The following is a 24,370-nucleotide window of genomic DNA, read 5'->3' as shown; positions in this document are numbered from 1 at the left end:
TATATGAGCACATTTATGATATTGGTAAAGATGTTGAAACCAAAGCATTAGCCACACATCATAAGATTTGCCCAAAAGGATGTTTTACATTTTTTTATATTGGAACAGATTTCTAAATACCCAAGGGGAAGCCAATGGGGTAATAGAGTACAGTTTACATAACTGTACTGTCAGCTGTCTTTGAAAGCTAATAGCCCCCTGGGGTTGAATGACCAGATTTCAATCACTTCAGTGTTGAAATTAAGAGCTTCCAAGTTGTAGATAATAATTATTTTGTATGTTATGGATTATATGGATTTTGTTTCTATTGTTATAAATATAATTATTAAATCACAGGGAAATACGGGAAAGTAAATATTGTGGGAAGAAATAGCCAGGGAATTGTTATGGCTAGGCTTGTATAGGTCCTAGGGCCGATAGCCTAATACCAACCTATGAACCTATGTAGAGGAGAAGGTTTGTAATGATTTTTTTAGATGCACACCTTATATCATTTTTACCTACTATTTATGGTTGTATATATTTTTTTTAACACCATACCTTTAAATGGAATCAAGAGTGGGACCTGTATGAATTTTATTGGTTCTTTTAATTTTTTGGAAGGTAGATTTTTAAATATAAGTTGGTTTTATGTAGTATTTAATTAATTGTGATTAAGTCTATTGCAGACAAAAGCACCCAACTCATTAGTAGTACAATTATAGAAGTGTTTTAACAGATTCCGATGTGTTGGAGTAGCGAGTGCATTATGTTTTTGCCTATGAAGTACCTTAAAAGGTTTATGCTGGTTCTTTTGGCATTCCTGAGCCCCTCTATAGCAGGACCATTTTAGATTGTAGCACATACTAGTGCCAGAATTATAAAAGGGTGTTTTCATTTAAACAGCTACGGCTGTTTGCAAGTCAGTAAAAATGAGGAAATATGTAGATTTCTATTCTAAACTTGGTTTGTCAAGCACCAGTGTAGGAGAAGCCCATGGTGCAGATTTTCCTAGCTGTTGCTATTTACATCTATTCATTTCATAGGCCTTGAGCACCAGGCCAAGCTACTGCTTTGTTGTACTTACATGGGTGGTTGAAACTTATCTGTGAGGTTGTGGGCACATTTTCAAGCTTTTTATAGCATGCAAGTACATGCAGTAGTGTGGTTTTGTACTAATGTTTGTATCTCACCTATACCTATGTGTGAATGTTGTTTTGTACTGTTTGTCTTTCAGATGGTCAGAGAAGGAAGATACCTTGTGTTGGCTGCTGCAGGAAGCAGCTGGCACATTTGGGACTAAAGGGTTAGTCTGACACCCACCAAACTTCCAATTAATTCTGCATTAACTACACCATTTAGAGAAAATCATCTCTTATGTCAGCCTTCTTATGGTGTCTTCGTTCTGCAGGTCATCATAATGGCAATGTACCAGTGGCACAAAAGGCACCACCATTAACTACCTTGGCTGTAGCTGCGTGGGATAGGAGCTCCTCATTAGGGAGAAGAAATTCTGACCCCTCCAAGGTAGGTAGTCTGTCTCAATTATCCATATCAGCCCAGCTATCAGTATGCAAGAGGTGCGTGATATACCTGATGTGGTAATGGTCCACTGGGTAATCTCAGTTATTCCACTGTACGAGCTCATTGTAGATGTTTATTTGCCTCTCCTCTTCTTCTCCTCTCTTTCTCACTAGGCAAGAAATGGAATTCTCTCCCTTCCACACTAAGGGCAATATCAAACTTAGAAAACTTCAAAACCCAGCTTTTCACATACATGTCATCCAAATGGAAATGTACCTACTTTCACTCTACCTAATTCTATTTAAATAAATGCCCCAAGGAGGTTTTTCTCCTGGTTCCTAACCTCTCTATAACTCCCATAACTATTTCCTAGTGTGGACTCATGTTCTCTGCAACTCCTATAGCTACTCAACACACAATTTCAACTTTGTAAATACTGTAAATAGCATCTTACTTTAAATGAGTGCATGTAAAGTGTTTCCATACTTACTTTAAATGAGTGAATGTAAGGTAATTCCACACTTCAAATGTAAGAATGTGTGTTCAAATTAATCTGTACAGTACAACCCTTAGATCTATCACAATGAACGTTGTTGATCATGCTTGATATCGAATGTACATATTTGTAAACTGTACTATATACTGTACCTTTTATACTTTTGTATCTTTTCTGTATTGTGTATTATGGAGCTTTTCTCACCAGGCCTCCACTGAAAACGGGCACATTTGGGCCCAGTGGACTTCCTCAGTAATCAAACTGGAAATAAATAAATAATAATAAATAACAGATTTGACCAGCAGGTCCTTACTATTAGGACACTAGAGGAAAGCTTGTCCCCTGCCACTGGCCACCCTGACTTATCTCAGATGATGGGTCACATTGACATCCCTCTGGTCCAGTCGGCAAGTAGCACACTGACCATATCCCATGCTCCCACAGTTGGTGCACCACCATGTTATTTTGTCACAGCAAAAACATTATGCATTATGCTCTGTTCTTCCTTATCATCACTTGTCCACTCCATCTGTCTCTGTCCAGACCGTTATCTCTATTTTACTTCCTTATCATCACTTGTCCACTCCATCTGTCTCTGTCCAGACTGTTCTCTCTATTTTACTTCCTTATCATCACTTGTTTACTCCATCTGTCTCTGTCCAGACCGTTCTCTCTATTTTACTATGTGTGCATCAACCACTGTTTGTCTTCAAACTTTTTTATTTGTTTGCTTCCTCCCAATTACCTACCCATCCCACATCTTTAATCTCCATTTCCCTGTCACTATTCTTATCATCCCTTCTCACTCCATATAGACATAAAATGGAATATTCCCAGGAAATAAATGGGATATTCCCAGAAAATCTGTATTTTCCTTATGTGTCCCTTTTTCTGTATATACGCTTGATATATGCCTGCATTTCCTACTCCTACACTGCTGTTTCCTTTTCTTTCATGGAACCAGAACATGCTCTTGTGACAGGATGCCAGATGGCAGGTGTTTACACATGTTGTAAGTAGTTACTGTGTGGTGGGTGCATACAGCCTGCTCTATCACAAACCATCTCACACTACATGCTGCCTTCCACTCTCTTCAGGTTTAAGCTGGGCTGTAAGCAGCTGCTTTATTGCTGTACGACTTACTGCTGTACTCTGCTGTGGTTGCCTTTCAGCTTTTTAGCTTTGATCCAATTTCCACATTACAACACAGCTAGCTGCTAAGACATGCACTCTGTTTCCATCTGAATATTCATTTCCACTTAACACTGCAGTGCTTCACCATTATGCTGAGTAAAAGTCTTTCCATGTACCATAGCACATGCATATATAACTTGGCCCATTTACAAATGTTTCTTTACTGATCCCTGCTTTCAAAAGTTCACTTAACTCCTTTGGATGCCATTTTAAGAGATAATAGTCACTGAAGTATGTATGTGTGGGGAGTTATTTGTTTTTACAATCAAAAAACTTCAATCAATGAACCCCCTCGAAGAATTAATTTCTATATGTTTATTTGAACTGCAGCAGTCATATAGTAGAATTATTTTATCATTCCCTTTTGTTTTTCAACTTTTGCTAAACCAGGTCATGTAAAAAGTATCTTTCATTTCATCTGCAACAGTTTGTCTTGTTCTTACGTGTAGAGCAGAGAGCTTAAAACTGTCAGTGAACTGCACATAAACAAGACAAAGGACAAATAAGGAGCATCTGTCTATTCAGTTATCTGGGACTGAAAATGGGTTGTACTACATGAAGACCTGCGGGGGTATACAACAAACTGTAAAGTACAGATGGGTTGTACTACATGAAGACCTGGGGGGGTATACAACAAACTGTAAAGTACAGATGGGTTGTACTACATGAAGACCTGGGGGGTATACAACAAACTGTAAAGTACAGATGGGTTGTACTACATGAAGACCTGCGGGGGTATACAACAAACTGTAAAGTACAGAGGAACTAAGTAATAAATAATGAATGACTTTTAAAATACCTGGAAAATTGTGTTTTCTTTACCCAATCTTGTCTGTGTGAATGAGTTTGTTGGTGTTGATTATGTATCTATATTAGGTTCATAGGTTCATAGGTTGGCACTAGAGAAGTAGATGCCAAACAAGACCGGTCCCAGGACTGAACCCTGAGGTACTCCACTTGTCACTTGTCTGGAGCTGGATTTGGAGTCGGCTACTTTTACAGTCTGGGTTCTGTCAGTATGCCAGTTGGCAACCCATCGAGTGACGTAGGGATTAATGCCCAGCTTAGTAAGTCTAGCTATGATTCTAGAGTGGGGGATGGTGTCAAAGGCCTTGGTGAAGACCAGATAGGCTGTGTGGACCACCTTACCCTTGTCCACGACAAGCCAATCAGGTTTATGAGACAAGATTGGCACTTCATGAACCCAAACTCCAGTGGGTCCAGTGTTTGAAGGTTGCCAATGTCTTTGTTTATAAGTTCCATGATAATACGTTCCATGGCCTTGCAGATCAGGCTCATCAGACTGATGGGGTGGTAGTTCCCAGGATCCAAGGTGGATCCCCCCTTGTGGAGTGGGATAACTGTAGCTGTGCACCACTCAGTGGGCATGAAGCCTGAGGTGAGGCTATGATTAAACATGACACTTAGGCATGTTTTATTAGCATGTTTCTACTGGCCTGTACTCTAGTCTGGATTTTCTCAACTAGACCCGGTAATATCTATAACTATGGCACACTATCTGATAACCTAAGTGACCACGTGCCCACTTTTGTGAACAGGCTTGTATGTGATTCAGTAAAACATCATGCTTAAAATAATGTGCATAACTTATCCAGTCTTAATGAAGAGAGTTTAATTTCCACTCTCAAGCAATAGAATTGGAATATGTTAACATTTTTTTCTTTAGATGAAGCCACCCTCAAATTTAATAAAACATTTACCAATATACATAATGGACATGATCCCATCAGGAGAAAAAAAAGTTAAACTTTAATCCAGCAACATGGCTACCTAAAAACAGAAGGCAACTAATAGTGCTTAGAGACAAGGCCTGGAAAGCATGGCATGCCAGCAAATCCCAGAAAAAACATTACATATAGATATAAATAAAACTGAACACAGTATAAGGCATGATAAAAACTGTACTACTTTAACTTACAGCAGACACACCAAAATAAGTCCTAAAAAATTCTGGGTCATTGGTCCAAAATCTACTAAATCAAGGTGAACGTCAACAACTCCCACCCTCCACAGAAGACAATTCAACAGTCACTAATAACTTTACAAATACTTTCTTCAAGCAGTGGCCATACATATTAAAGACAATCTCACCATCAAAGTAACCCCCACCAAGAAAACCCCATGGAAGCTGACTTCTCACTCAAACCTTTCCCTGCCTCCACCATAAGTTCTGCTGCAGACAACCTCCCTCCTGAATGCCTAAAAATTGCACCTGAAGCTCTGTCATATCAAATGTCTATACTAATAAACAGACCCATTCCAGAATCTCATGCCCCAGTTACTTGGAAGTAGGCCTAAATATGTTCTCTTCATAAAGGTGGCTTAGAAGTGTGTCCATTCCCAATTACTACAATGCCTTACCCATAAACAATCTTCTCTCCCCACACGACATGGCTTTTGTCCCAGTCACAGCACCACTACTGCCCAACTTCACTTTGCTGATACCATTAATAAAAACAGAAATACTTAAAACCTAGCATCATCCTTATTCCTGCAACTGTCCAAAGCATTTAGCACCGTCTCTCACCATAAACTGTTACTAAAACTGTGCCCCTTAGGTCTCTACCCCTCCTTCCTCTCCTGGTTTAACGTCTACTTAACAGGTAGATTCCAGTCAAATGGCAGCAGGAATCCTCATCATTTCTACCCATTACTGTAGGGGTGCCACAAGGTTCCATACCTGGACCCCTCCTGTTTAACATATTTATAAACGATCTACACACTGCTTCTAAGCACACCACTCTTGTACAATATGAAAGTGACTTTGCAGTCATCTGCACAGCTTCTAACCTACAAAACTTCAAGAAATTATTTAAGAATCCACTCTGTCCACAAAATCCTGGCTAGACAACTCACAACTCTTATGTAACCCCCCCACCCAAAAAATGGCCACATTTCACCCTAAAACATTCACCCGAAACAAAACTCACTGTATTAAATAACACCCTCATTGAACTGGTTCTTAACACCAAACTCTTAGGAGTTGCAACTGATTACAACTTAAAATTTAACTTACACTTCCAAACTGTTACTAAATAAATAAATAAATAACTACATAAATAAATAAATAAATAAATAAAAGCTCGATATTTTGTGTAGAACAAAACCCTAACTAACAGACAGAAGGAGATCCTACTTCCTACCTCCCCACACTTTACTAACTTACAAACGTCCACACAAACAAAGCTGCAACAATGCTACAATAAAACAGCTCACTTTGGTACAAATCACCAGTTTAGAACTCATCACTGTTCAGCCCTTAAACAACTAAACTGGACTGAACTCCCACCCCACTGTAGTCAGCTACTACTAGCTCATACACTAATATACTATCCTGATGAGAATTTGGCACTAAAAGATATGCTTCAACACTACCACCCTCCCATGGACTAAACACCCATATCACCCCCACTATAGTCAGCTACTACTAGCTCATACACTAATATACTACACTGAAAAGTATCCAGCACTAAAAAACATGCTTCAACATTACCACCCTCCCATGGACTGAATGCCCACATCACCCCCACTATAATCAGCTACTACTAGCTCATACACTAATATACTACATTGAAAAGTATCCAGCACTAAAAAACATGCTTCAACATTACCACCCTCCCATGGACTGAACTCCCACATCACCCCCACTATAGTCAGCTACTACTAGCTCATACACTAACATACTATCCCAATAAGTATTTGATACTAAAAGGTTTGCTTCAACATTAGCAACCTCCCATGGACTGAACTTCCACATCACCCCCACTATAGTCTGCTACTACTACCTCATACTGTAATATACTACCCTGATAGGTATTTGGTAGTAAAAGGCATGCTTCAACACTAGCACCCTACCATGGACTTAACTCTCATATCATCTCCATTATAGTCAGCTACTACTATCATATACTCTAATATACTACCCTGATAAGTATCAGGCACTAAAAGGCATGCTTCAACACTACCGACCTACCATGGACTGAACTCCCACATCACGCCCACTATAGTCCGCTGCTACTAGCTCATACTGCAATAGACTACCCTGATAGGTATTCAGTAGTAAAAGGCATGCTTCAACACTACCATCCTATTATGGACTGAACTCCCACATCACGCCCACTATAGTCCGCTGCTACTAGCTCATACTGCAATAGACTACCCTGATAGGTATTCGGTAGTAAAAGGCATGCTTCAACACTACCATCCTATTATGGACTGAACTCCCACATCACCCCCCACTATAGTTCGCTGTTACTAGCTCATACTCTGATATGTTACCCTGATAAGTATCCGACACTAAAAGACATGCCTCAACACTACCACCCTACCAAAGCTCTTGACTCTTAAGACAAACTCCTCCTTTCCATCACTAAAGCCCAAAATACATCATGTGACTCCTTATACTCAAACTCTGTAGCTTTCCTCTGGAATGCCCTCCTGCATGCTCTCAGGCTTCTTGAGAACTGACAGGCATTCAAAACACATCTAAGAAAATACTTTGCAACATCCTGGCTCTGTATCTGTATGTCTCCAGGATAACTATAACATCCCTGTTTCTTCTTCTGTTTCTATTATACCTCTGTTTTCCTCAACTCTTTTCACCCACCCTGCCTTCTAGCTATGCCTCTCTTAATTATTTTACCATTCATTTCATTTATATCTCATAATTAAATCCACATTTTGATTTTACCCTTTGTAATTATCTCAGTAGTCTGTATTGTGACATCTATCCTACTGCATAGTTATTTATCTAACTACATCTGTATAGAATATTGATAGTATAAGAAGCCTTACTGCTTTATATTTATAGTTAGTATCTTGGACCGGAGTTTCGCTGTGGCGACCCCTAACTGGGAAAAGCCGAAAGATACAACAAGTACCTTATCTATTTTGACAATGTAAAATTTAGTTTAATTGTATTCTGCCTGACATTGTTGATATTATATAATTTAAAAGATTTTATTTGTATCGCATGTACTGGAGGTTTTCTCCCTTAGCCTCCACTGAAAAGGGGCCTTTCAGATGGACTTCCCCAGTCAACAAATATAAAAATAAAATGAATAAATAAATAAATATTGCCAAAAGACCTGTAAAATCTGTAGTTTTCTTTCCAGTGTACCTCATGGAAACCAGCAGACATCATCATATAATCAATTTCTGTCTTAATATTCTGTCTGATGTATAATACATCTTTCTATCTATATGAAGATTTCCTTACTTTCTTACTTATAGGTTCATAGGCTCATAGGTTCATACTAGGATATCTGCCTTGGGGTAATTATAAGCCTAGCCCGATTTTGTTTGGCTTACGCCACCCCTTGATTTGAGTATACTGTGCCCTTTTTACGGTTTAGTTTACTGTGCCTCTGTCTAATAGTGACACGGAAGTAATCCCCAGAACAAACCTACGATCCCCCATCCACTCATCAAGATTCTTCTTGAAGAGATTCAATGAGGTGCTCTGCCTAACATGAATTGGAATTCTATTCCTTGTTTAAGGAGCCTCTGGGTTATGAATCTGTCCCTCCAGCAAGTCCTATTTATTTCTGTGCTGAGGTTCAAGTCCCTCGAGCGTGGCTCTAAGGGATTTAGATTTACTGAGGTGGAGCATGTCCATTAATTCTGGATTGGACATAGCTTTATATGTCAGGCATAGATCGCCTCGAAATAGGCGGTATGCAACTGAGTAGAGCTGGAGTTTTTTTAACCGAGCAGCATATGGCATCTATTTGAGTCCCTTGATCCTCTTGGTGAGGCACTTTTGGGGTCTTTCTAATTGCTGCAGGTGTCGGGTAAGGTACATCCCAAAAGGGGCATTGTATTCTATGATGGGCCTGATGAGGTATGAATAAAGGGGCACAATTACCTCTCTTGATCTAGATGTGAATCCTTTCATGATGAGGTGGGCCATGTAGAAGGTCTTTCTAACCACTTTGGCAATGTGGTTGTCAAAGGAGAGATTGCTATCAACTTGGGTCCCCAGATCCCTAATTACTTTCTCAGTACTTAATGGTTTACTGCCTATGTGGTAGTTTGTGGGCACATTGTTTTTGCCGAAGGGTATGACTATACACTTTTTGGCATTTAGCTTTAGACCATGGCTCTGGCACCAGTTGACATGCCTCATGTGTAACTGCAAAATTAAGTAATAGAAAATTGAATTTGTTAATATAGCTGGGAAGGGAGAATGGAACTTCATGCCTTCCTACCATTCCTTGTGTTATTTGCCGCTGGAAATTTTGTAGATTACAATTAAAATCACTTAGAACTAGAATGTCCATGTTAATTAATACAGACTGTTTTATTTCACCACTCATTCTCATTCTATCCTGAATGGTTGTATATGAAAGTACCATTGTCACCTCTATTGGTTTATCACGTATCCTCAAATCATATATCATTGCACTTGCTGAAATTCCAGTTATAACTTCTGACACCTAAATGTTTTTTATTTCTCATTTTGGTATTCCAGAACATGTGTCCTTACCAAAATCCCATATAACATTGGGCAGGATTCACGAAGGCTTGCATGGAGTCTAAGAGTAGTGTAAGATCCAGGAACAGCCCTAAAGTCCGTGTAAGAGACCAGCTAAAATGTCTCTTACATGGAGTGGGCGTGGATATGCTAATCACCTCACTTGCAGCCCAAAGGCATGCAAATGAAGTAGATTAGCGATCCACGAAGCCCAAAGCATCCCGTGTAAGAGCCGTTTTAGCTGCAGAAATGTACTCAGTTGACAACTGAGTACGTTTCTGCAAAAACCACAACGGAGCCATGTCAGCTCCAAATAAAGGGTGCATATGTGTCAGGCAGCATGCCAATGGCCAAATATGTGGCCATTGGCAAGGTACCCCGATGCAAATATGAAAAATAAATATTTTTTTTTCGGCGATCGCCAATGTTTAAACGCAGCGCAGCCCCGCGCAAACAGGCTGCACTATATAAAATATAAAAATGAAGGTTATAAACCCACAAATGTGGGTTTTATGCAATACATGGATTTACAATGCAGGGACCAGCAGACCAAAAACAACATGGCCACTGTTTAGTGGTTGCTAAGGGGGGAAGCTGAGTCTAAGACATGTAACTAAGCATTAGTAGGCAATCTGATGTAAATGAGTGTTAGGATACTGAATTCCACTGTCACATAGCAAATGAGCACATTCTGAGTAGTGTAAGAGATACATAAGGGGGAGGAATAGAGTAGGAGAAAGGTGACATCACAGGGGGGAATGGTAGAAAGAAATGCAGTTCATTGGAGGTTAGCGTTACATGACAGATGTCAGACACATATCATGGAAAGAGGAGTGTCACAACATAAGCATGGGAAAGTCAAGAAATGGAAGGTGTACACTGTTGCTTACACCAAAGTTTCTTGCTGGGCGTGCATGCGCACGTGTGAGTGCCATGAAGCGCGAGTAGGGCAGTGTGCGCGCGTGTAAGGCAGACTGAGCATGTGGGAGCCTGTTGGCAGACTTGTAACACTGTTTGCGCTGGTGTGCGTGCGTTTCAACCCGAATAAGACAATTGTAAACCATGTAAGCATGTGTGCGGGCGTGTAAACCACTGTGAGTGTGTTTCTGCTGGTATGCACGTTGCTCCCCCCTGAGGAAACAGAAAGGAAAAAGGAAGCAACAGAATTAGTAGGAAGCTTGCAGGGAATACTGCTGGAGCTAGCAGGTGAAAACAATTAGAAGCAGGCAATTGCACAGGCAGAATAGTAGCTCAGCCAAGCACTTAAAACTCTGCAAACAGCAGTGCAGGATGTTTCTCTCAAGAGACACTGCAAGACAGGAGTAAGGTATTAGAAGTGAAAACTGAAAAAGCTGAACTCAGAGCAGAAATGCTAGGAGCTGCTATAGCTGCCATAAGGAGACATAGACTACTTGCTGAGGGTGGTGACAATGCAGATGGTGCCAGACAACCCACAGTGAGGAGACAGAGAAGAGTGTACAGGCCCAGGGTAACCTACCACAGGTTACATGAGCTGGAGATAGTAGAGCGCTATAGAGTGGACAGAGACCTCCTGCAGCAAATTGTCGAGCTGTGCAGGCCACGCCACACACACAGAACCAACAGAGGGGAACCCATCCCAGTGGAAAACAAAGTATGTGTTGGCATAAGAATACTAGCTACAGGTACCTTCCAGAGACCAACTGGTGATATGATATGGATATCACAGGCATCAGCACTGCACCAATTCCTGGATGTCATGTCAGCACATGTTGGTGATCATGTATATTTCCCCAATGCCCGTGAGGTATTGGCCAGCAATATGCGTCTCTTCCAGCAAATAGCGGAATACCCTGAGGTAGTGGGTGCAATAGACTGCACGCACATACGCATCAAAGCACCAGCCGGTGAGCGGGGTAGGGCCTCCATTAACCGCAAGGGCTTCCCCTCCATCAACTGCCAGGTTGTGTGTGATGCCCAGGGCATAATAATGAATGTGTGTGCTGGCTGCCCTGGGAGCTACCATGATTCCCATATCTGGCATTTGATGCAGCTGTACCAGACATTTGCCAATGGGGACATCCCACATGGACACCTAGTGGGGGATGCAGATTATGCACTGGAGCCATGGCTGATGACACCCATCAGAAACGCACACACACCTGAACAGGAACGCCATAATGAGGCACACGCACAAACATGTAATGTAATAGAGCGTGTGTTTGGGCTGCTCAAGTCACGGTTCCGGTGTCTGGACACATCTGGTGGAGCCTTGCAGTACTCACCAACTACATGTACCCAAATTGTCATGGTATGTGCTATGCTACATAATATGATCTTGTGAAAACAGCTGCAGCAGGCCCAGCATAGGGCCGGGCCAAACAGCCCCCCACAATTGCCAAGGCCATCACAGGCAGAGCGTGACTCGGAGGAGGAACAACCTGAGCCTGCCCCAGTAGGCAGAAGGAGGTGTGCCCAGTATGTCCTGGCCTTGGCAAACAGGCAATGCATAGCACATACACTGGCTCAGTAGGAACCCTGGGAATGATACCCCTCTCTGACTCACTCATATAATAACATGGATGCCTAAAATGACATTACCTGCTCTCAAACATGTACAGGGAGTGCAATATGTGCATCCAACAGAGGCAGCCCTGCAGCACCACCTGAGGCATGAATGCCATGTGTTAAGCAATGTAACACCATGTAGTATATGCACACTTGAGGACCCTGACTAACATCCTACCCTCACCAAGCATGATGCCACAATATGATGATGAGATGATCAATTGCAATAATTGGCTGAAGTATTGCAGTTAGTCAAAGGGGATCCAATGTGTGCCAGCCTGGGATGACATGCTGAGCATGACATGATGCTCCACCTGCTAGGGGTGGCGTGCACCTATCAGTCCAGGCCTTATGGATACTGGCAAAGGCTGTTGTTACCCACAGCGTGCCCTGAATAGGTAAGGCTCAAAACACAAACCCACCTCCATAGGTATCACAAGGGATAAGAACCTAGATGTAATGCTACCCAATGCTAGAAGTCTAAACAGAAAGATGCATGCAGTATAAACTCACCCAGTATGGAGAATGTTGATATCTGTCCTGTAACAGAAAACTGGGTCAAGGCTCACAACAGCACCCTAATACTACCAGGTTACACCTCATACTGTGCTGTACATCCTCAAAACATGGAACAAGCTACAAAAGGAGAGTGACTAGCAATAATTGTCAAGGATAACCACACCCCCATGTTGGTACCACAACAAGAAGCAGCATGGACTAGCCATGGTCAAGTAACAGTGGCTAAAAGTGCCTCCCAGTTTATAGCCTGCTAAAGACTACCATCCTAACACCAGGAACTGCACCTGGCCTATGTTGGAATACATGAATATATCAAGTCCTCCAAACCACATTATATTGGGTGACTGAAAATACCCAGACATAGACTGGGAGCATTATACTAGCTCCAACACTGTAGGAGAAAAGTTCATAGAATCCATAAACCAAAATGCCCAGGAACAATGTACCACTCCCACAAGAGGGGTAAGCATACTGGATGTGATAATCAGCAACATGGGTACTGGATGGCAAGATGAGAAGTGTATCCCTCACTGGTAAGACCAGACCATAGAGTAATCACACTGGATATACACATCCTGACCACAGTCCCTGGCCAGAAAACCACAGTGAAAAACATGTGTAAAGCAAAAGTTGCACTCCTCCAAACTGATGTGGAATCCATTAAAGGCACTGTGCAGGTGCAAAATATGGGCCACACCTCAGAACCTGTTATACAGGCATTCCATGAACACAGCCAGGAATGCTTGGATTATGCAATCCCAAATAAAAACAAGACACAATGCCATACACGCAGGCATCTGGCATGCTGGACTCCAGCCATTACCAAACCATGCAAGAGAATGAGGAAGCTACTACATGATAGAGCAAACATAAAAAGGGAAGTAATCACTGATCAGTAGTATGGCAATAAAATATGTCCACACATACAATCCATTAAGGCCAGCTACAACAAGTTGAATCTGTGAATCCTGAGGCAATGTTACACCTGCCCCAAGTACACAGACAACCCTCAACTCCCCCCAAGAAATACAAATATATGTGAGAGATGCAACCATTTATCCAAACCGGAGGCTGAGCTCCCTCAACTCAGTACTGTCAAAACTAGTCAGGAGGAGAAGGTAACCACACACACCACAAACCCAGTCCCACATAGACCTATCACAACTGCAAACCAAAGACATAAACACAGAAAAACATTCCCGGAGGCCCTAATTACAAACACACCACACCAACAGAGGCCTCCAAAGCCGACACCCAAGCAACCACAACCTTCAAACATAGCACATGCAACACATAGTACACAAAGCTGGTGTGGCAAGCAGTCACAGGCCAGAAGGAGAAACAACATGCCTGATACAGTTGCAATAGGTGACTCCATAGTCAGACACACTGCTGTCCCGCTCACCAGACTGAACAAGGGAAAGGGTACAGTAAGCTGCCTGTAGGCTGCTACAATACATCACATAACACAAGTACGCAGGTCACCCCAAAGCAAGTAGATATATGATGCAGTCATTGTCCATGCTGGCGTGAATGACCTGAGATGTACTTCCCTGGACTACATGAAAAGAGACATAGATGAGCTCTCCGATTATGTAGTCCAGGCCGGTATGACACTGACAGTTTGCAGCATTCTATCCTCACCAAGAATGATGCCACAGTACAAACACAGAATGATCAGCTTTAACAAGTGGCACAATTACTGGTGTCATTCCAAGGGGATCTAATGTCTGTCTGCTTGGGATGTCATGCTTGACAAGCCACGCTGCTGTTCCAGGGATGGCTTGCACCTGTTACCCCTGGGCGTCTGGATATTGGATAAGGCTTTTGCCACCTCCATAGAGCCTTTCGTAGGCAAGGCTGTAAAGACTACCCCACCACCCTAGAAAACATAAGTGGAAAGAAACATAAGGGTAATGCTGACCAATGCCAGACGTGTAAACCGCAATATGCATGCTCCTGAGGCCCTCCCCAGTATGGAGAACATTGATGTCCATGCAGTGACAGAAACCTGCTGCAAGCCTCCTGACAGCACACCAGCACTACCAGGTTATACCTCATATCATGCGTTATGGCCCCAAAACCTGGACCAAAACATAAAAGGAGGGGGAGTATCCATATTCAGCACAGAGACCCATACGTCCAGGTAACTGACAATGCACGAAGCATCGGAGACCACCCATGTGCACCTAACCGTAGGCAAAACTGCTGTACAGTCTGTAGCATGTTACAGACCACACTCTCACACACAGGAACCCCACCCAGCCATCCTGAAGACACTGGACAGTATGAATGTCCCACCAAATACCAAACAAGGTACTCACAAATTACCACATAGGTGGTAAACCATTATGTATGGAAGGAGTAATCAGGGACCTAGGGACACAAGTGGACAGTAACCTGTTATGTGACACTCACATTGCCAATCTGGCTAGGAAGACTCTCTATACTGGACACCGTATCATGAAAGGATTCACATCTACGTCAACAGAGGTCATTGTGCCCCAGTACTGTTCTCTTATCAGACCCATAATCTAGTACAATGCCTCATTTGGGATGTACCTTATCTGACACCTGCAGCAGTTAGAAAGACCTCACAGGTACCTCACCAAGAGGATGAAGGGTCTCAAATATATGTCATATGCTGCCTGGCTGTAGACACCCCAGCTGAATGCAGTCACATACTACCTACACAGAGGCATTGTATGCCTGTTGTACAAGGCCATGTCCAACACAGGAGTAATGGACATGTTCCACCCCAGAAAACCCAAAGCCATCAGAGCTGTGAGAGTGAGAGATGTCAACCTCAACACATAATGAAATAGGATGTGCTGGAGGGACAGATACATAACCCAGAGGCTTCCTACACCCTGGAACAGAATCCCACTCCGTGTTAGGCAGAGCCCCTCACTGACACTCTTCAACAGGAATCTTGCCAAGTGGATGGATGATCGTAGATGTACACTGGGGTCTTCACTGTGTCACATCCAGACAGAGGCACAGTAAAGTAAATCATAAATGGCCATAATATTCACATAGCAAGGTGGCGAAAGCCACACACACTCTGGCTAGGCTTATAAATGCCCTAGGGTGGATAGCCTAGTATGAACCTATGAACCTATGAAGATACAAATTGTACAGGACACTAAGGATAATCACAAGGCTTTCTCAACTGATGGTAGGAACCTTGTTGGGAATTCACGGATATGCTCTAAATCACTCAAATATTACAAACAACATACCAAACACACACACATATTGCCAACATACAACCTGACAGGTGCAGTGCAAACCCCCCCCCCAGAATGTAAAATATCTATCCCAGCAGACTGCTGGCCCCCTGGCATTGCAGATGCTGAGGTAACAGCCAGCATCTACAAAGCAAAACACACAGCAGCAATGGTATGAGATGGTGTCCTGGGCTGAGTCCAACATGGACTCCAAGAAGAATGGAATGCCAAATCACACTACTGCTCAATGTCAGCCTTACCACAGGATATGTACCCAAAGAGCAGTGTACAACAACATTGGTCCTTCTCAACAAAGGTGTTGACTGAATGGATACTGCAAACTACCACCCCAGAATCCTGACAAGCTTGGTCTGCACAGCTATGGAAAGGATCAGCATGTACCACAGACATAAAGATATTGGGGACCTACTGAGACCGGACCCTACCCCGTGTGGCTTTCTTAAGTGCAGATGCTGCCCCTTAAACATGTTTGACTCATTTGAAACAGTCATTAAGGTCATTGATGAGGGCTATGTGGTCCACACAGCGTAGCTGGACCTTGCAAAGGCTTTCATACAATACCTTATGTGTTCATTATAGATAGGCTCACCAGCTTAAATATAAACCCCTATGTCAGTAGAGGGGTTGCAAACCAGACCAAGGACAGAACTGACATGGTCAGACATCCTGCAGCCATGTCAGACTACAAACCAGATATAACTGGCATCCCACAAGGCTTGGTCCTGGGACCTCTCTCATTTGGTATATATGTTCCATAGGTACAGGCCAACATGGAAGGACTGTGTCTGAACATGTTTGCAGAGGACTACAAACTGTCCACCATATCTGACCCTCCAGCTGACACAAGCATCCCACAAAAGGGCCACATAGAAACAGACAACTGGTGCCATAGCCATGTCAGCAAGCTAATTGCAGAAAAGTGTATAGTCAACCCCTGTGGATATACAGTAAGTGCCCACCAATTACCACATAGGTGTTAACCCATTAAGTACTTAACATGTAATGAGAGACCTGGGGACACAAGATGATAGATATCCTGAATTGGACAAACATGTGGCTGTAGTGGTTACAGAAACATACCATATAACCACCTATCATGAAGGTTGTCAGATATAGATAAGGGGAGGTCATTGTGGCTCTGCAGTCATCCTTCATCAGCATTACAATTGACTACAATAGCCCCTGTGGGATGTACCTCAGCAGACACCTCCATCAACTGTAAAGTCCCCAAAAGTACCGCACCAGGAGTATCAAAGAGCTTGAACAGATGCCATGTGTTGCCTGATTAAACAAACTGCAGCTCCACACAATGCCATACTGCCCACCCAGAGGCAAGCTGTGCCTGATGTATAAAGCCATGTCCAAGCTGGAATCAATGAACATGCTGCACCTTGTACAATCTGACTGGCAGTGAGGTATGCACATGAGAGACCTGAACCCCAGCACTGACATACATAACGCAAGCTGTACTGAATGATCCATAACACAGAAGCCACCACCACTCATGAGTAAACTCCCAGTACAGGTTAGCCAGAGAGCCACTCATTGACTCTCCTCAAGAGGAATCTTGATGAGTGGATGGGAGATGGTAGGTTTACCCTGGGTATCACTGTTATGTCACGGGTAGACGGAGGCACAGTATACTAACCATGACATATGTCATGGCAAACTCCACTTACAATGTGTGTCAAAGGACAAACACACTCTCTGACTAGCATTAGAAATGGCCTAGGGCACATCGCTAGTGTTTGCCAATGTACACCTATGTTGTGGAATACACTACCAATGTTGGACAAGCCTGGTTTAAGTAGTTCATATCTGAACATAATGCAACATGGTCAGATGTGCACAACTGGCCCCTAACCAGGCTGTTGTGCTCACTATGAAAATGTAAAGCAGTGATAGGACTAAAGGCCAGGATACTGTCCACCACAGTGAAAGTACTGAACCAGTACACTATACAGCACTACAGTGTAAGGTCAGTATGAAAGGATGTTGACAACTGTATGCAAAGTATCCCATGCAAACCCTGCAGGCACAGTATAATCCCTGTTGTGTTCAGACACAAAGCAGTTGGACAGTAACTACACAACATGACACACAACACACAACCATAAACGTGAGATATTGTTGAAGTTCACACTCATTCACAAATGTGGTGGGCTGCAGTGTTCAACATATGGAAAGCTCACATTGGGCATGCTCACACACTTTGATAAATGAGACATATGTCAGACAACATGCCATGGGAAGCCTGAACTGGGCATGCTCACACACTTAGGACAAATCTCAGTTTAGCATTTGGCCACACATATCTGGTATTTGTACGTGTTATTCCAGGAACCAACCACATTACAGCAATCTGCCCAGTGCACACAGTTAAATGACTAAAGAGACATACATGATATAGTGGATCCCTCCCATATTCAAACATCTTCCACAGATACACAAGTTGTTCATAGAAACAGGGAATGCTATGGCAATAAAGACCTGCAAACAGTCTATCAGCAACAAATATTGTGCATCTGACAATAAAGCATATGGGTGTAGAGGTCAACACTAGGCTGTTTGCCCTAGGGAATGACAGCTTAGCCAGAGTGTGCTTGGCATCTGCCTCCCCAGTACAGTAGGCTACTGTGCCACTGTAAAGTAGGTCACATAAGGAACCGTGTGAGGCTAGTGTGCTGTGCCTCTGTCAAGCAGGGGCACAGTGGAGATCCCAGGGGTTGAATTTGCTAAGCCACATCCATGTTGTTGGTGTGTGCTGGAAGTGGGTTGCTGAGGACCTCTAACAGTAAGTGGGCATCAATAACAGACTGAGGGGAGCCTTATCTGCATTGTCTGGACAATTTCACTGTCAACACTTTGTTGTGATGATTATGAGGGATTGAAGGGTCGTGCCAGTACTGTTCAGAGATGTCCTCCCTCTATGGGCTACTGCTGTGCAATGTATTAGCTCATTCAGCCTGTTGGACAGCTCATATATGGCTGGTGTACACCTGACAGGTGTCCTGTTGTGGAGCAGTCATGGGTATATTTGGGATAGCATGATCAATGCAAACCTTCCACATGCTCATAGAATGCAACTGTCAAGGATTATGCAGAGTGGCCTGTATACTCCCCCAGCATGGGTCCTTTAAAGTCTTTCACCCCAGTCTTCACAAGTGTAAAGTCTGCTTTTGATAAATACAATTTGTTTGCAGTGACAACCTTGCCTGGGGGTGGGGATGGGATATGGATGTCCAGGGAAAGGTGGGTATGGCCAGATATCAACAATAGTGGTCTACCTCTGGTGTGGAACAGTGAGTACCCATGTTGCAGATGGTCAGGTGGAATATGTATTCCCTCTTGTGGCTGTGGTGAGTGGTCCTGCCATAACACATGGACTCACAAATTGTAGTGGCTGTAGGGTAATGTTGTAGAGGCCTGAGTAGTTCCCACACACAACATAGCTGTACCTGACGTTAACAACTGGAATGGTGTATGTGAACACCTGCATATCTTGGCACTGTTCCCAGGGAAGCAAAGTGTGTGTCCTGGATGTGGGAGGGGTGGTCCGAACTGGTTGTGTTGTGTGTTACAGGTCCTGTGGTCAGGAAGCATGGTATGGAACATAACCTGCCAGTGCGATGTGCATATCTGACCCTGAAGTAGGTGGCTGCAAATGCATATATATGCTATTCCCCACCTGACAGGTAGTACTAGATGTACATACCTCTGCAGACATAATGATGTCAACACCCTATAAATACTGCAGGTGCAGAACAGGTACCGAGTAATTCGGATAGTGCACTCCGCTAATGTGTCTCCCTCAAGTGTCATAATATAGTTAGGTAGGGGTTTGAATCCTGTAAATGTTCAGTATGTGTGGATGGGTGAGTGAAATGTCCCTTTTGTCAACTGGGAAAACACACTATAGGATGCACATTCCCCTTTCTAAACACTGATGATGTCAGCACCCTATAAGTACAGCAGGAGAAGGGAAGCCTCCCAGTAATGTGAATAGCGTGCTCTGTTAATGAGTCCATCTCGAGTGTCATAACATAGTTAGGTAGGGGTTTGAATCCTGCAAATGCTCAGTGTATGTGTATGGTTGAGCGGGGTTGGTGTGTGTGTGCTAGTCTTTTTGAGGGAAATGTCCCTTTTGACAACTGGGAAAACACACTACAGGATGCGTCCGTCTCGAGTGTCATAACATAGTTATGTAGGGGTTTGAATCCTGCAAATGCTCAGTGTGTGTGGAGGGGGGGTTAGTGTGTGTGCAATTCTGTATGAAAGAAATATCCCTTTTGGCAACTAGGAGAACGCACTACAGGAAGCACATTGATGATGTCAGCACCCTATAAGTACAGCAGGAGAAGATAAACCTCCCAGTAATGTGAATAGCGTGGTCTGCTAATGCATCCATAATGTAGTTAGGTAGGGGTTTGAATCCTGCAAATGGCAAGTGTGTGCGTTTTGGTGAGGGGGGTTAGTGTGTGTGCAATTCTGTGTGAGAAAAATGTCCCTTTTGGCAAGTAGGAGAACACACGACAGGATGCACATTCCCCTTTCTAAACACTGATGATGTCAGCACCCTATAAGTACAGCAGGAGAAGGGAAACCTCCCTGGAATGCGAATAGCATGCTCCGCTAATGCAGCCATCTTGAGTATCATAATATAGTTAGGTAGGGGTTTGAATCCAGCAAGTGTGTGTGTGTGGGGGGGGGGTGGATGTAGGGTGTGTGCAATTACATTTGTTAGAGAACTGACCATTTTGCCAAACAGTACAACACACCAGCTGCTGCATATTCCAATCTCTACACAGAGATGATGTCAGCACCCTACAAGTACAGCGGAAGAGGCCAAATCTCCCAGTAATGCAAATAGCATGCTCTGCTACTGCGTCTCTCACTACTGTCATAGCACAGTTAGTTATGGCTTTGAATTCCACACATGCCACGTGTGTTTTTGTCACACAGAATGCCCATGTGTGTGGGTTGTTGTTCACAATAATGCATGACATTGATTAAACCAGTAATGGCAATGGACTCAGATGATGCATGTGTGTGCCAAATACACATATGTACCTGTGACCTTCAATAGTTCCCATGGGTCATACCAGCCTGTGCCACATGCTCAGAGAGCCCTTCCATGTTCCCTATCATGTAGTCCAGGGAGGTACATCACAGGTCAGCCATAGTGGCATGGACGATGACTGAGTCATATGTGTCCATGCCTATGACCGACCTGTATGCTTGTGTTATGTGGTGGACCATAGTGCCCCACGGGCATATCACTGTGACCTTCATCTTGTCCAGCCTGCTGAGCGGGACCTCACTGTATCGGACAATAAAGGTACCTAACTGTAGCAGGTGTGTTGCCTACCCATACAGGCTGTGACTGTTTGGCACACAGGATTTGTGTGCTATGTGTTGCATGTGCTGTGTTCTGGCTTAACGTATGCCTGTGTGCCAGCTGCAGAGGGGTCTGCTGCTCAGGCAGGATGCTATTCTGAGGCTCCACAAATGGCCCAGTGTGTTCACGTGTTTGGATTGCTGTCAGTGTAGGTCTACATCAGACTGGTATTGTAGTCACTGTAGTATTTCATGCCACCTGACAGGTTATGCCAGTACTAGGTTCGGAGTGCTTAGTCCCCAGTTTGGCTATGCGGTTGCATCTCATACATGTGTTGTACGTCCATGTGTCAGGGAGAGGGTTGACTGTGTACATGTGGCAGCTGTGACATAGCTGCATGACCCACATATACCACAACTGTACCATAGAGGTGACTGACAAGTGACCTTTGCACATGCTACCATAGTATTGTGATTGCCATGGTGATTAACAGCACATAGGGCCAATGGAGAACAAGGTACATAGGTTCATAGGTTCTTATGTTCATAGGTTCATACTAGGCTATCTGCCCTAGGGCATTTATAAGCCTAGCTAGAATGTGTTTGGCTTTCGCCACCCATTTTAAATTAATTTGCTATGCCTTTTTCTGAGGTTAGTATACTGTGCCTCTGTCTAACAGTGACACAGAAGTGATACCCGGGTAAACCTACGATCTCCCATCCACTCATCAAGATTCCTCTTGAAGAGAGTCAATGAGGGACTCTGCCTAACCTGGACTGGGATTGTATTCCAGAGTGAAGGGAGCCTCTGGGTTATGAATCTGTCCCTCCAGCATGTCCTATTTATTTCAGTGCTGAGGTTCAGGTCTCTCGAGCGCGTAGCTCGATGGGATTTGGATATTCTGAGGTGCAGCATGTCCATTAATTCCAGGTTGGACATGGCTTTATACGTCAGGCACAGATCGCCTCTGAACAGGCGGTATGCCACTGAGTAGAGTTGGAGTTTCTTTAACCGGGCAGCATATGGCATCTGTTTGAGCCCTTTGATCCTCTTGGTGAGGTACTTTTGGGGTCTTTCCAGTTGCTGCAGGTGTCTGGTAAGGTACATCCCAACAGGGGTATTGTACTCAATTATGGGCCTGCTGAGGGATGAGTAAAGAGGCACAATGACCTCCCCTGATCTACATGTGAATCCCTTCATGATGAGGTGGGCTATATAAAATGTTTTTCTAACCACTTTGGCCACATGGTTGTCAAATGAGAGATTGCTATCAACTTGGGTCCCCAGGTCCCTAATTACTTCTTCTGTACTTAATGGATTACCACCTATGTGGTAATTTGTGGGCACTTTGCTTTTGCCAAAGGGGATGACTATACACTGTTCGGCATTTAGCTTGAGGCCATGGCTCTGGCACCAGCTGTCTGTCTCTATGAGGCCCTTTTGGAGGATGCTTGTGTTGGTGGAGAGTCGATTATGGCAGCCAGTTTGCAGTCATCTGCGAACTTGGTCAGCCACAGTCCTACCGTGTTGGCCTGTACCTCCGAAAAATATATAACGAACAAGAGAGGTCCCAGGACTGAGCCTTGTGGGACACCACTTGTAACTGTTTTGGAGTCTGACATGGCTCCAGAAATTCTAACCATGTGGGTTCTGTCCTTGAGCCAGTTTGCAATCCATCTAGTGACATAGGGGTTTATATTTAAGCTGGTGAGCTTCCCTATAATGCCCGAGTGGGGTATTGTATCGAAGGCTTTTGCGAGGTCCAGGTAGGCTGTGTGGAGCACCTTCCCCTCGACAATGGCCTTGGTGACTGTTTCAAAGAAATCAACCAGGTTTAAGAGGCAGGATCTGCCCTTAACAAAGCCGAACTGGTAGGACCCAGTGTCTGTAGGTCCCCAATATCTTTATTTATGAGGTCCATGATGATCCTTTCCATAGCTTTGCAGACCAAGCTAGTCAGGCCTATGGGGCGATAGTTTCCAGGATCCATTGAGGCACCACCTTTATGGAGAGGGACCACTGTTGCTGTACGCCACTCTTTGGGCACATATCCTGTAGTAAGGCTGAGATTGAACAGTAGTTTTATGTTTGGGTTTAGCTCTTCTTGGAGTTCATGTAGGACACAGCCCGGGACACTGTCTGGTCCCATTGATGCTGTGTTTTTTGCTTTGGAGAGGGCGGCTCTTCCCTGAGCATCTGAGATGTCAGGGGGGCAGCACTCTGCTGGAATAGATATTTGCCCTTTTGGTGTGGGGGGGTGGAGTTTGCACTGAACCTGTCAGCTAGGATGTTGGCAATGTCTGTGGGTTCGGTGATTCTTTTGTCATTTTGGACTAATTCTGAGCATATCTGGGAATTACCACCCAGGTTCCTAACATAACTAAAGAAAGACTTGTCATTATCCTTAGTGTCCTGTGCAATTTCCTCTCGAAGCTGGCCTTAGACAATTTTATGAGTGCCTGTAGTTTTTTTCTAATACTGATCAATGATGCCTTCCCTTTTTGGGATTTTGCGCTCTCATTTAGTAGCTTCCTCCTTCTATTGTATAGTTTGTTTATGGCTGGGGTCCACCAGACAGGACGTCTGCCTTTGGAGGATTGGGTCTTGGTTTTATTTGGGATCGCATGATCCATGCATTCCTGAAGGTGTCCATAGAATGCTTTTATAGAGGATTCTGCGGTCTGGGCTGTATTTTCCACAGGCCCGGGGGCTTTGAAGGATTCCACCTCGGTTTTGAGGAGTGTGAATTTGCTTTAGAGAAGGTCTTCACTATGGTTTTCTGGGCAGGGGGTGGGGTTGGGATGTGGATATCCAGTGAGATTAGTTTATGGTCTGATCTTACCAGTGAGGGATACACATCTGGTCTGGATCATAGAGTCCCCATGTTGGTGATGATCAGGTCCAGTATGTTTTCCCCTCTTGTGGGAGTGGTAACAAGTTGTTTCATAGCATTTGAGTTTATAAATTCTAGGAACCTTTGGGCTAATGTGTTGGAGCTAGAGTAATGCTCCCAGTCTATGTTTGGG

The sequence above is a fragment of the Protopterus annectens genome, chromosome 4.part0, assembly GCF_019279795.1.
Source record: "Protopterus annectens isolate FY-2018-M chromosome 4.part0, PAN1.0, whole genome shotgun sequence".
Classification (NCBI taxonomy): Eukaryota; Metazoa; Chordata; order Ceratodontiformes; family Protopteridae; genus Protopterus; species Protopterus annectens.
This window is presented reverse-complemented; position numbering follows the sequence as displayed.